The sequence below is a fragment of the Triticum aestivum genome, chromosome 4D, assembly GCF_018294505.1.
Source record: "Triticum aestivum cultivar Chinese Spring chromosome 4D, IWGSC CS RefSeq v2.1, whole genome shotgun sequence".
In the NCBI taxonomy this organism is placed as follows: domain Eukaryota; kingdom Viridiplantae; phylum Streptophyta; class Magnoliopsida; order Poales; family Poaceae; genus Triticum; species Triticum aestivum.
In genome coordinates this window covers 215,512,526-215,524,142 of record NC_057805.1, presented here as the reverse complement: position 1 = coordinate 215,524,142, position 11,617 = coordinate 215,512,526, and positions in this window count along the sequence as shown.

Below are 11,617 nucleotides of genomic sequence, written 5' to 3'. Positions count from 1 at the left end.
AAGAGTAATGTTCAGAAAAAGGGTAATCATAATCATGACAAGTTTTATAAATATAATCATCACTACTTTTTATAGCATAAGTTTCATCACAATAATCATCATAAGTAGCAACTTTGTTCTCATCATAATCAATTGAAACCTCTTCCGAAATAGTGGATCATCACTAAATAAAGTCATGACCTCTCCAAATCCACTTTCATAAATATTATAAGATTCAACATCCTCCAAAATAGTGGGATCATTACTTCCTAAAGTTGACACTCTTCCAAACCCACTTTCATCAATATAATCATCATAAGTAGAGGCATGCTATCATCATATACAATTTGCATATCAAAACTTGGGAGGCTAAAAATATCATCTTCATTAAACGTAGCATCCCCAAGCTTGGGACAAACATTAATTGCAGCAAATATATTCTCAAAAACATCATCTTCATCAAACATAGCATCCCCAAGCTTGGGCCTTTTCATATCATAAGCATAATCACTCTCATCATTAATAGTATGGATAGCACCAATAGTATAGCAATTATCATATTCTTCCAAGCAAGTGCCAAAAAGATTTTCAAGATCATAAGAAGTATCATTATCTTCCCAATCATAATCATCACAACAAGCAATAGGCATAACGAGATCATCATCAAGTGCATCATCTTCCACAATTATTTTTGATTCATTTTCATGAGGCACAACAATAATAGGAGCAACATTATTTGGGAGAGATATCTTTTTACCTCTCTTCCTTTTTCTTTTCTTCTTCTTCACCACATCGTGTGTGGGTTCAATCCTCTTTTTGGAGCTCCTTATTAATGAGATTGGTTGAATAGAAGGCTCCTCCTCGTTACCTGATTCATCATAAGAAATAATAGGAGGATATTGGGAAGTCTCTTCCCTTTCATTAGTATTCTCTTCATCTTCTATTTGTTTTCTTATCTTTATGTAATTGGCAATATAAGGATTTTCAATGCAATTCACCGCACAATACACATAAATTTCCTCTAGATCAAAATCAAGAAGTTTATAACGGGCAAATTCTGGAAGATGCTTAGTTATACATTTCATTTCTTCGTAACCCATAAGCATACTAAGTTCATTATAATGTGCAAGGGAAATCAAGTCATCACAATTTTTGGACACGATTAGATCATGAAACAATTTGCATCGGATAGTTAAATGACCCCGTTCATTGCAAAGTTCACAAGTATGGCCAAGAAAATTTAAATTTTCAGCACAAACATCTAGCCTTTCTTGCAACAATTTAGTTTCTAAATGCTTATGCCTCTTGCAATATCTATCTTCCCTATTTGGTGTGTACTTGCAAACCCAATGCACTCCACAAAAATTGACATGTTTATAGGAGACATTTTCATCATAACTAGTGCAATCATCATTAGTACTATGGATATTCAAAGAGTTCATACTAACAACATTGCAATCATGCTCATCATTCAAAGATTTAGTGCCAAACATTTTAATGCATTCTTCTTCTAACACTTTGGCACAATTTTCCTTTCCATCATACTCACGAAAGATATTAAAAAGATGAAGCGTATGAGGCAAACTCAATTCCATTTTTTGTAGTTTTCTTTTATAAACTAAACTAGTGCTAAAACAAGAAACAAAAAGATTCGATTGCAAGATCTAAAGATATACCTTCAAGCACTCACCTCCCCGGCAACGGCGCCAGAAAAGAGCTTAGTTGACGGGGTGTGAGTGCCGCTTACCTAGCCTCCCCGGCAACGGCGCCAGAAAAGAGCTTGATGTCTACTACGCAACCTTCTTCTTGTAGACGTTGTTGGGCCTCCAAGTGCAGAGGTTTGTAGGACAGTAGCAAATTTCCCTCAAGTGGATGACCTAAGGTTTATCAATCCGTGGGAGGCGTAGGATGAAGATGGTCTCTCTCAAACAACCCTGCAACCAAATAACAAAGAGTCTCTTGTGTCCCCAACACACCCAATACAATGGTAAATTGTATAGGTGCACTAGTTCGGCGAAGAGATGGTGATACAAGTGCAATATGGATGGTAGATATAGGTTTTTGTAATCTGAAAATATAAAAACAGCAAGGTAACTAATGATAAAAGTGAGCACAAACGGTATTGCAATGCTAGGAAACAAGGCCTAGGGTTCATACTTTCACTAGTGCAAGTTCTCTCAACAATAATAACATAATTGGATCATATAACTATCCCTCAACATGCAACAAAGAGTCACTCCAAAGTCACTAATAGCGGAGAACAAACGAAGAGATTATGGTAGGGTACGAAACCACCTCAAAGTTATTCTTTCCGATCAATCCATTGGGCTATTCCTATAAGTGTCACAAACAGCCCTAGAGTTCGTAGTAAATAACACCTTAAGACACACATCAACCAAAACCCTAATGTCACCTAGATACTCCAATGTCACCTCAAGTATCCGTGGGTATGATTATACGATATGCATCACACAATCTCAGATTCATCTATTCAACCAACACATAGAACCTCAAAGAGTGCCCCAAAGTTTCTACCGGAGAATCAAGACGAAAACGTGTGCCAACCCCTATGCATAGGTTCATGGGCGGAACCCGCAAGTTGATCACCAAAACATACATCAAGTGAATCACGTGATATCCCATTGTCACCACAGATACGCACGGCAAGACATACATCAAGTGTTCTCAAATCATTAAAGACTCAATCCGATAAGATAACTTCAAAGGGAAAACTCAATCCATTACAAGAGAGTAGAGGGGGAGAAGCAACATATGATCCAACTATAATAGCAAAGCTCGCGATACATCAAGATCGTGCCAAATCAAGAACACGAGAGAGAGAGATCAAACACATAGCTACTGGTACATACCCTCAGCCCCGAGGGTGAACTACTCCCTCCTCGTCATGGAGAGCGTCGGGATGATGAAGATGGCCACCGGTGAGGGATCCCCCCTCCGGCAGGGTGCCGGAACAGGGTCCCGATTGGTTTTTGGTGGCTACAGAGGCTTGCGGCGGCGGAACTCCCGATCTATTCTGTTCCCCGAAGGTTTTAGGGTATATGGATATATATAGGCGGAAGAAATACATCAGGGGAGCCACGAGGGGCCCACCAGGGTGGAGGGCGCGCCCAGGGGGGTGGGCGCGCCCCCTGCCTCGTGCCTTCCTTGTTGCTCCCTTGACGCGGACTCCAAGTCTCCCGGGCTGCTTTCCTTCCAAAAATAACTTCTCTAGAAGGTTTCATTCCGTTCCGACTCCGTTTGATATTCCTTTTCTTCGAAACACTAAAACAAGGGAAAAAACAGGAACTGGCACTGGGCTCTGGGTCAATAGGTTAGTCCCAAAAATCATATAAAAGTGCATAGTAAATCCCATTAAACATCCAAGATGGATAATATAATAGCATGAATACTTCATAAATTATAGATACGTTGGAGACGTATCAGGGGTCCCGAACTGTGCGTCTAGGATCGATGGTAACAGGAGACGGGGGACACAATGTTTCCCAGGTTCGGGCCCTCTCTATGGAGGTAATACCCTACTTCCTGCTTGATTGATCTTGATGAATATGAGTATTACAAGAGTTGATCTACCACGAGATCGTAATGGCTAAACCCTAAAAGCCTAGCCTGTATGACTATGGTAATGTATATCCTTTCCGGACTAACCCCTCCGGTTTATATAGACACCGGGGGAATCTAGGGTTTACATAGAGTCGGTTACATAAGAAGGAATCTTCATAATAAGTCACCAAGCTTGCCTTCCACGCCAAGTAGAGTCCAATCCGGACACGGGTACAGTCTTCGGCCATCATGTCTTCACAGCCCATCAGTCCGGCCCATGGATAACAGGCCGGACGCCCGAGGACCCCTTAGTCCAGGACTCTCTCAGTAGCCCCTGAACCTGGCTTCAATGACGAGGAGTCCGGCGCGCAGATTGTCTTCGGCATTGCAAGGCGGGTTCCCCTTTTTCCGAACTCCAAGATAATCTTCGAATGTGATAATAGTATCCGGACCTGTTACACACACCATACACAACCGCAGAGAAAATTTATTTCTACGCGGGCTCCATCCACTGACAACTTTTCGTAGCACGACAGTACGTTTGACCGGTCATAATTCCAAACCGTTTTTGTGTTCGACGCCCCATGTCCCGAGACGCGGTTGCCATTGGAACGTCTTGTCAAAGCAGATATCGTGTCCCCTTATTGTAGGATTCTCATCAACGCAGGCATGGGTAACCCAACCGTGTCGTTTATACAGCCCTTGGGAACAGGCGAATCTTAAGGCGGGTGAGGAGGCGTTCAATATTCGCTGCCTTTATAAGGGGATAAGGATTCCCTCTTCCTCTCTCACGCCTTCTCTCTGTCTCCGCCTTTCCAATCTCGAGCTCCAGCGCCGAAGTTCTAATCTCCTTTCCACTCAAGCAACCATGTCCGGATCCAGAGGTCAGGGCAAGTGGATGATCTCCTCCGTCAAGGAGGAGGACATTACTGAGCTTCGGGCGGCCGGATATTTGGCGAAGGAGATCGCCCACTGTCTGCCGGCCGAGGGACAAGTCGTCCCCACGCCGAAGCCCACCGAGAGGGTAGTATTCATCCCCCATTTCTTTCGCGGGCTAGGGTTTCCACTCCACCCTTTCGCCCGTGGGCTGATGTATTATTATGGGATAGATTTCCACGATCTGTCCCCGAATTCCTTCCTCAACATCTCGGCGTTTATCGTCGTGTGTGAGGCCTTCCTCCGCATCCAACCCCACTTCGGGTTGTGGCTCAAAGTCTTCAACGTGAAGCCGAAGGTGGTGGATGGCCAGCACGCGGAGTGCGGAGGAGCCATGGTGAGCAAGCTGTCCAACGTCTCCTGGCCCAAAGGCACTTTTGTGGAGACAGTAAAGGAGTGGCAGAAGCAGTGGTTCTACATCACAGAGCCTCGCAGCACCACCTGGGCCGCAGCTGCCGAATTTCGCTCCAGTGCTCCCATGCGACTCACCTCCTGGGTCGAGAAGAGTCCGGACCGGTGTTCACCTGACGAGCTGATAGCGCTGCAGATGCGCGTTCAAATCATGGTGACCAAGAATGTCAAGCTCATTGACGTAATCCAGGTGATGGTAGTTCGCCGGATTCTTCCGTGCCAGCGCCGAAGCCGCCCTCTATGGGAGTTCAATTCGAAGAAATACAAGACCTTGATAAGGCTCTTCGAGACTACTCACGAAGGTGCCTGGAAGTTGCTCTTTAAGGGCAGCGAGAAGCCACCGGCCACGGACTCAGACCGTGGTCATGACTGTAAACACCCCGCTAGCTAGGCATGTTATTTCTGACGTATCCCCAACTTAATTGTTTCGAAGATGATGTCTGAGTTCATCATTGCTTTTCCAGGACTGGATGGAGAGGGCGAAGCGGATCCACTGTCCGGCTCCGCTGCCTGAAGAACCGGTCATCCCGCATCTAGCGAAGATGCTGGTGCCGGCACCATATAAGGCGCCGGAGAAGAAGGCCAAGGGGGCCAAGAGTGGCCCCCGTCGCAAGGGCACTTCGGATGTGACGTCCGAAGACGACGAAGCCCATTCCTCTGTCCCTGAGGACAATGACAAGGAGGAGGAGGAGGAAAACAACCCTCCCCCCGAGGAGAAGAAGAAAAAGAGGGCGGCTTCGGCGCATCTGGAGGCGGAAACACCCAAGAAGGGGAAGGGCGTCCCAGCGGTCAACACCGCGTGGGACGTTGATAGCAGTCCGGAACGACGCCCCCGCACTAAGCCCCAGGCCGCATCCTAAGTGACATGGCTCACTCATGCGCACATCCGGCCCTTTCTCTTTATTATCTTGACATGGTTAACTGCACTATCGCAGTCCGGCCCGCGACCTTATCCAGCGATCCTCATCTGGAGGTTCGTTGGCTCCGTCGGAGATGGCGAGCATGTCGCCACCGCCTGCTTATTCCCCCGGGGCCAGGGATGACACCGAAGTGTTGCCCCGGATGACCGCTCCGAACCGGGAAGGAGCCCAGGACGTTGTCCGGGAGGCGCCACAAGGCAAGACCTCCACTGCCGGACACACGGGGGAGCCGATCCCCATGGAGATTGGCGAAGAGGGCCGCATCCAGTTCGGCCCTCAGCCGAATACGATTCCGGAGACCCATATGGCTCTGGAGTCGGGCGAGCAGCCCCCTTTGAAGGAGGGGGTGCCGCTTCCATCGGTGGCCCCTGTCCATCCAGGGGCGCCGGATAACATGATGGAGGCGCTACGAGGCACCTCCGTTATGGACGAGCATCGTGTCCTTATGGGTGCGGTGATTGAGAAGGTTCAGTCTGCCAAGAGTGGACTGAACGAAGCCTGCAGCAACCTATTGACAGGTTTCGAGGTAAGTGACACAGAAACAGAAAAAAACCCATGTAGTCAGTAGCCTCTGAGACATTTTTCGGTGTTCGGCGAGAAGAACCGGATAGAGGATCAATCTTCTATTGTAGGAGACTAACGTAATATGTATGCATAAGCAGGCGTCGCTGTTGGCCGCAACCTCGCATGCTGCCGAAGTCTCTGAATTGAGGCAGAGGCTGGAGCGGACCGAGAGCGAGCTCGGCGAGGTTAAGGTTCGACTCCAAGAGAAGCAAGGTTAGTAATGACTTGCTGTGTGTTCGGAAAGCATAGGCGCTGTATATTGACTATAGTGTCGTAATATGTGCAGGAGCCGCGACCGAGGTCGAGGCCCTGAGGAAGGCCCTGGGCGAGGCCGAGGAGAAGGCTATCCAGCAGCAAGCCGCTCGTAAGAAGCTCAAGGCCCGGGTCAAAGAAGTCCAGCAAGAGCTCCAGGATGCGGTGAAGAAATGCGAGGCCTTGGAGCATGATGCGTCGGTTCAAGGGACCGAACTCGCCAAGGCTCGTCAGAGCGCGGAGGCCGCACGGAATGAAGCCCAGGCCGCCCTCCGGGAAATCCAGGAGGCCCAGAAGATCACGGCAGGTAAGGCATTTAAGATGCAAAGCAAGTATGCGGAGAAGCGGTACCTTTTACTAACCCGGGTTCGGAGTTCCCCAGGGGCTTTTGCGGATTTACCACGCAGTGTATCGGACGCCGTGGAGTTCTATCGAGCCGAAGGAGGGAGTTCGATGGAAAAGCTATCCCGGTCGCGATATGCGGCGCCAGAACCTCCCGTGTCCTTCACCGATCAACTGAAACAGCTGGTGGAGCTGCATAGGGTGGCCGAACTAGCCATGAAGGATTTGATAATCCGGCTATGGTCAGCCGAAGCTATGCTTGGTAGCTACTTCGGACTCATGAGGCGGATGGTGAACGCCTGTCCTCGGCTGGACGTCGTCAAGCGCTCTGCCTGTATTGAAGGTGCCCGCATGGCCTTCGCCTGTCGCAAGATGTGGTGGGCGAAGATGAACGCCGTTGAAGTGGCCAGAGGGCCGCCGGAGGGCAAGGAGCACCGCATACCCGAGCGGTATTTTGCGGATGTCATAGAAGGGTCTCGACTTGCAGCAGCTGAGTGCGGGCAGGACATTATTTTCGAATGAAAACATTTGTGTTGCCTTTGCCTTGTATTATGGAAACAAAGCCTGTTTTGTAATGTAATTTGGTTATGCTTTTAATTGTTTCCTCATGTGCGGTCGTATTGTATGTAATCTGAGGGTTGGCCAGTCGTCGGCTTCTGCCCTCACGTAGGTAATACGGAGGTGTTCGGGATGTAATCTAAACAATCTTGATCCAATTGTATGGTCCTTGAAGGAGTTCTTTAGCGCAACGAACAAGGCAATCAGACTATACGGCTTAAACGCCCTCACTTACCCATAGGAGTTCTATAATAAAGCATGGGCGCAACCCCTGGTTCAAACCAGAGTGCTATCAGCATCTGATCGGGAAGTGCCGATCTTTCGCATAATGCGGCAAAAATCTCCAACGATTTGGAACCCTCGAACAGCTGACCGGCTCTCGCCGTATCATGACAGTCAGTTTTCGGCTTTCTCTACTGAGGCGCTCATCTGGTCAAGGCCAGGGCACAATCGCAGTAGTTCTCCCTTTACTACCCTAGCCGATTTAGCGGAACATAGGGTAGCAAGCACAGGAGCTGAGCAACCCAACTATTGACCAAAGACATGATGTCGGGACCCCGATTCCAAGTCACATCGATCTAGCCGGTAACACCTCATATCACTTTCCGGCCTCGCGCACGGTATTCCCACGGGTGTCGCCTTACCATGGCCCGGGACCGTTTGCGTCTTTTGGCTCACGTATATGATAGTGTCGCTAGCATCCATATGACAGAGAACCCGGGCCGACATGACTAGTCGTGAACCCAAAGTGGCACTAACTTACGGGGACAGGCATACATGAATCAACATCGAGCATGTTGGTCAGCAGCGTGCGAATCCGGGCTGTAGCACTGGGCTAACAGGACTCCGGAAACCCGGGCTGTAGCAGGCTAGGCAGGACTCCGGATGTCACCGCGTGACATTTCCCCGAAGGGACAGACATAGGAACGAAGTGAATCACATGCCGGCCAGTCAAGTGTTCCGGAGCAGTAGTGTTGGGCTAGCAGGACTCCGGTGAACCGGGCTATAGCGGACTACTATGGCTAATGGAAGCACAAGACTACAGTTCCCCATAAGAGAGGCTACCAAGGATAAACAACTAGGTTGTCGGATCCCACACATACCAAGCATTTCAATCATACACACAATATGCTCGATATGTGCAAATACAACATGGCATCACAACAAGACTCTACGACTCAGAGTATTTATCCATTAGGCTCCGAAGAGCCAGATATTACAAACATGGGTCTCATGACCCAACATTCAGAGCATACAAGCAACAAGCACATGCGGAAGCTTAACTTGTCTGAGTACAGACGACTATAAATGAAAAAGGTTGAGAAGCCTGACTATCTACCAGATCCTGCCGAGGGCACAAGATCGTAGCTGAGGTATCAAGCTAAACGTCGAAGTCCACACGGAACTACTAGCGAGACTGACGTCTCTCTGCAAAACATAAAATAAGAAAACGTGAGTACAAATGTACCCAGCAAGACTTACATCAGGACTATCTACATATGCATCGGTGTCAACAAAGGGGGTGGTGGAGTTTAACTGCAGCAAGCCAGCTTTGACTCGGTGGCTATCCTGAACTACGACTGCAAGTAACTCTTTTGAGGTGGCGCACACGAGTCCACATATTCACCATATCAATACACCACTATGGATCCGCTCCCGTCTCCCTACGAGAACGCCATCCATAGCACTCACGCTTATCTTGCGCATTTTAGAGTATCCACTTCCACTTGTCTATGAACTGTACAGGCAACCCAGAAGTCCTTTACCGCGGACATGACTATTCGAATAGATGATGTTAACCCTGCAGGGGTGTACTTCGACACACACGCTCTCGCCACTTACCACCATGTACACGTCGTGTATCTCAGCAACCTTTAAGCGGAAGCCTGGCGAGGGAGTCGGCCACGACCTGACTAACCACACAAGTCTCTCGTCCAGGTTTATCGCCTATTCGGGTTCCATCCGCAAGGAGATCCGGCCGGGGTGTCGCTCACGGCCCCAAACGATGTGTGCAGGGTTCCCAAGCCCACCTCGACGGATGGATCTACGCTTGGTACACCGTGCCAGAAACTAGTTGCAACTCCTGGACAGAGATCAGGTTGATTAATAAGTCGAGAGGGGTCGAGTTACCAGCACCCAATGTGTGGTAGTAACTGTTCATGCATCACAAACACAGAACTCAGTTCCTGAGGACGGTTTCAATGAGACAACCCACCATGTACTCCTACATGGCCTCTCACCGCTACCTTTACCAAATCGTGTTCACACACTTAGCTCTCACACGGTAGGACATGTTCACAACTTTCCAATTCATTCCCGATGAGTCAGACCTGACACAACTCTAAGCAATAGCAGGCATGACAAACAAGCATGAATGAGTAGGCACATCAGGGCTCAAACAACTCCTACTCATGCTAGTGGGTTTCATCTATTTACTGTGGCAATGACAGGTCATGCAGAGGATAAAGGGGTTCAGCTACCGCAGCAAGTAACAGATGAATCGTTGTTGTCCTAATGCAGTTAAAGAGAGCAGGAGCGAGAGAGTGGGATTGTATCGGAATGAGCAAGGGGGTTTTGCTTGCCTGGCACTTCTGAAGATAGCATTGAGTCTTCATTAGTGTCAACGATCACAACGCCGGAACATCGTCTACGAGAGGGGACAAATACTGGCAACAGAGAAGAAATTCAATGAATGCAATGCACAATATGATGCATGATCATGACATGGCAATATGAATGTGTTCTGGGCTAATGCAAGCTGGAACAAATTGAGATGAGTCCATTTGAACCAAAGATTCAAATGCAAACCCATTTTATAAAGTCATATAAGTGCATTATCTTGTTTCATCTAAACAGCAAGGTTAGGTTGCTCTAACATGCATGAAAATGGTACAGATGGAAAGATTGGATTTTTCTGATCATTTTTCATATATAAATTATTTCATTCTGAGCTATAGATTATTTTCTATGATTTTTTGAAGTTTGGTAGCATTTTCTGGAATTTCCTATATAAGTATAAATCCAGTAAATGCTTTATTGCGTCAGCAGTGCGTCAGGGTGACGTCAGTGGTCAACTGACCCGGTCCAGGTCAAACCTGACTTGTGGGGCCTACCTGTCATTGACTCAGCTAACTAATAGAGTTAATTAACCTAAACTAAAACTGTTAGCGGGGCCCACGTGTCAGTGGCCCAGGGGAGGGTAATTAGTGGCCTAATTAGCTTAGCCTAATTGGACACGTCAGCCGGCCGGGGTTAGGCCGCCGGCGACGGCCAGACGAGGCGGAGGGCGTCGGAACTTGCCCTCCGACGACCAAACGGACGGCGGGCACCACCAGTGCGAAGCCCAGGCTCTCGCGCATCCAGTGGAACAAGTAGGAGACCGTGGGGTGGCCGGAGGCGACGACGGCGTCAAGGTCAGCGGCGGCCGGAGCACGGGCTCGACCAGCGTGACGCTACGGTGTACGGGAGAGAGAGGTGAGCAGTGCTATGGCTTCCTAGGAGCACGATGAGCACAACTACGTGCTTGGTTGGGTCAGGTGAGGTTGCCAGTTGCGGCGGCGACGAACGCGGCGGTGACGAGCTCTCGGGCTCAACGGAGCCCGCGGTTAGTGGAAGAAATCGGCAACGGGGAGAGAGGGGTTCGATGCGGGGGCTCACGGCGAGGCTAACGGAGGGGTTGGCAGGCGCGGGGACGGCCGGTGGGCAGCGAATCGACGCCGAGGATCTCCGGGCACCGAGGTTGAAGAAGACGTCGGGGACGGCGTTGGGGTGCTCCCCCGGTTGCTTGGCTCGGCGTGGATGAAGAAGACGATGATGCGGAGCTCAAGGTCTCATCGGTAGGGCGAGGGGTGGCCGGTGGCCACGGGTACGGCGATCGGCGTCGGCGAGCTCGCTCGGTCGAGCTCGTGTTCTTGCGGGAGAGAGGGGGGAAATGGGTGAGAGTGAGACGGTTGTGCACGGGGCATGCGTGGCGTCATCCGGGGGGTCCAGAGGGAGGCAGCAAGCAGGAGGTGGCCGGGGCGCGTGCTTGCGTGCGGTGGCCACGCGCCTCTCATCCTCCTGGCGGGAGGTTGAGGGTGACTGGCGCTGGCCAG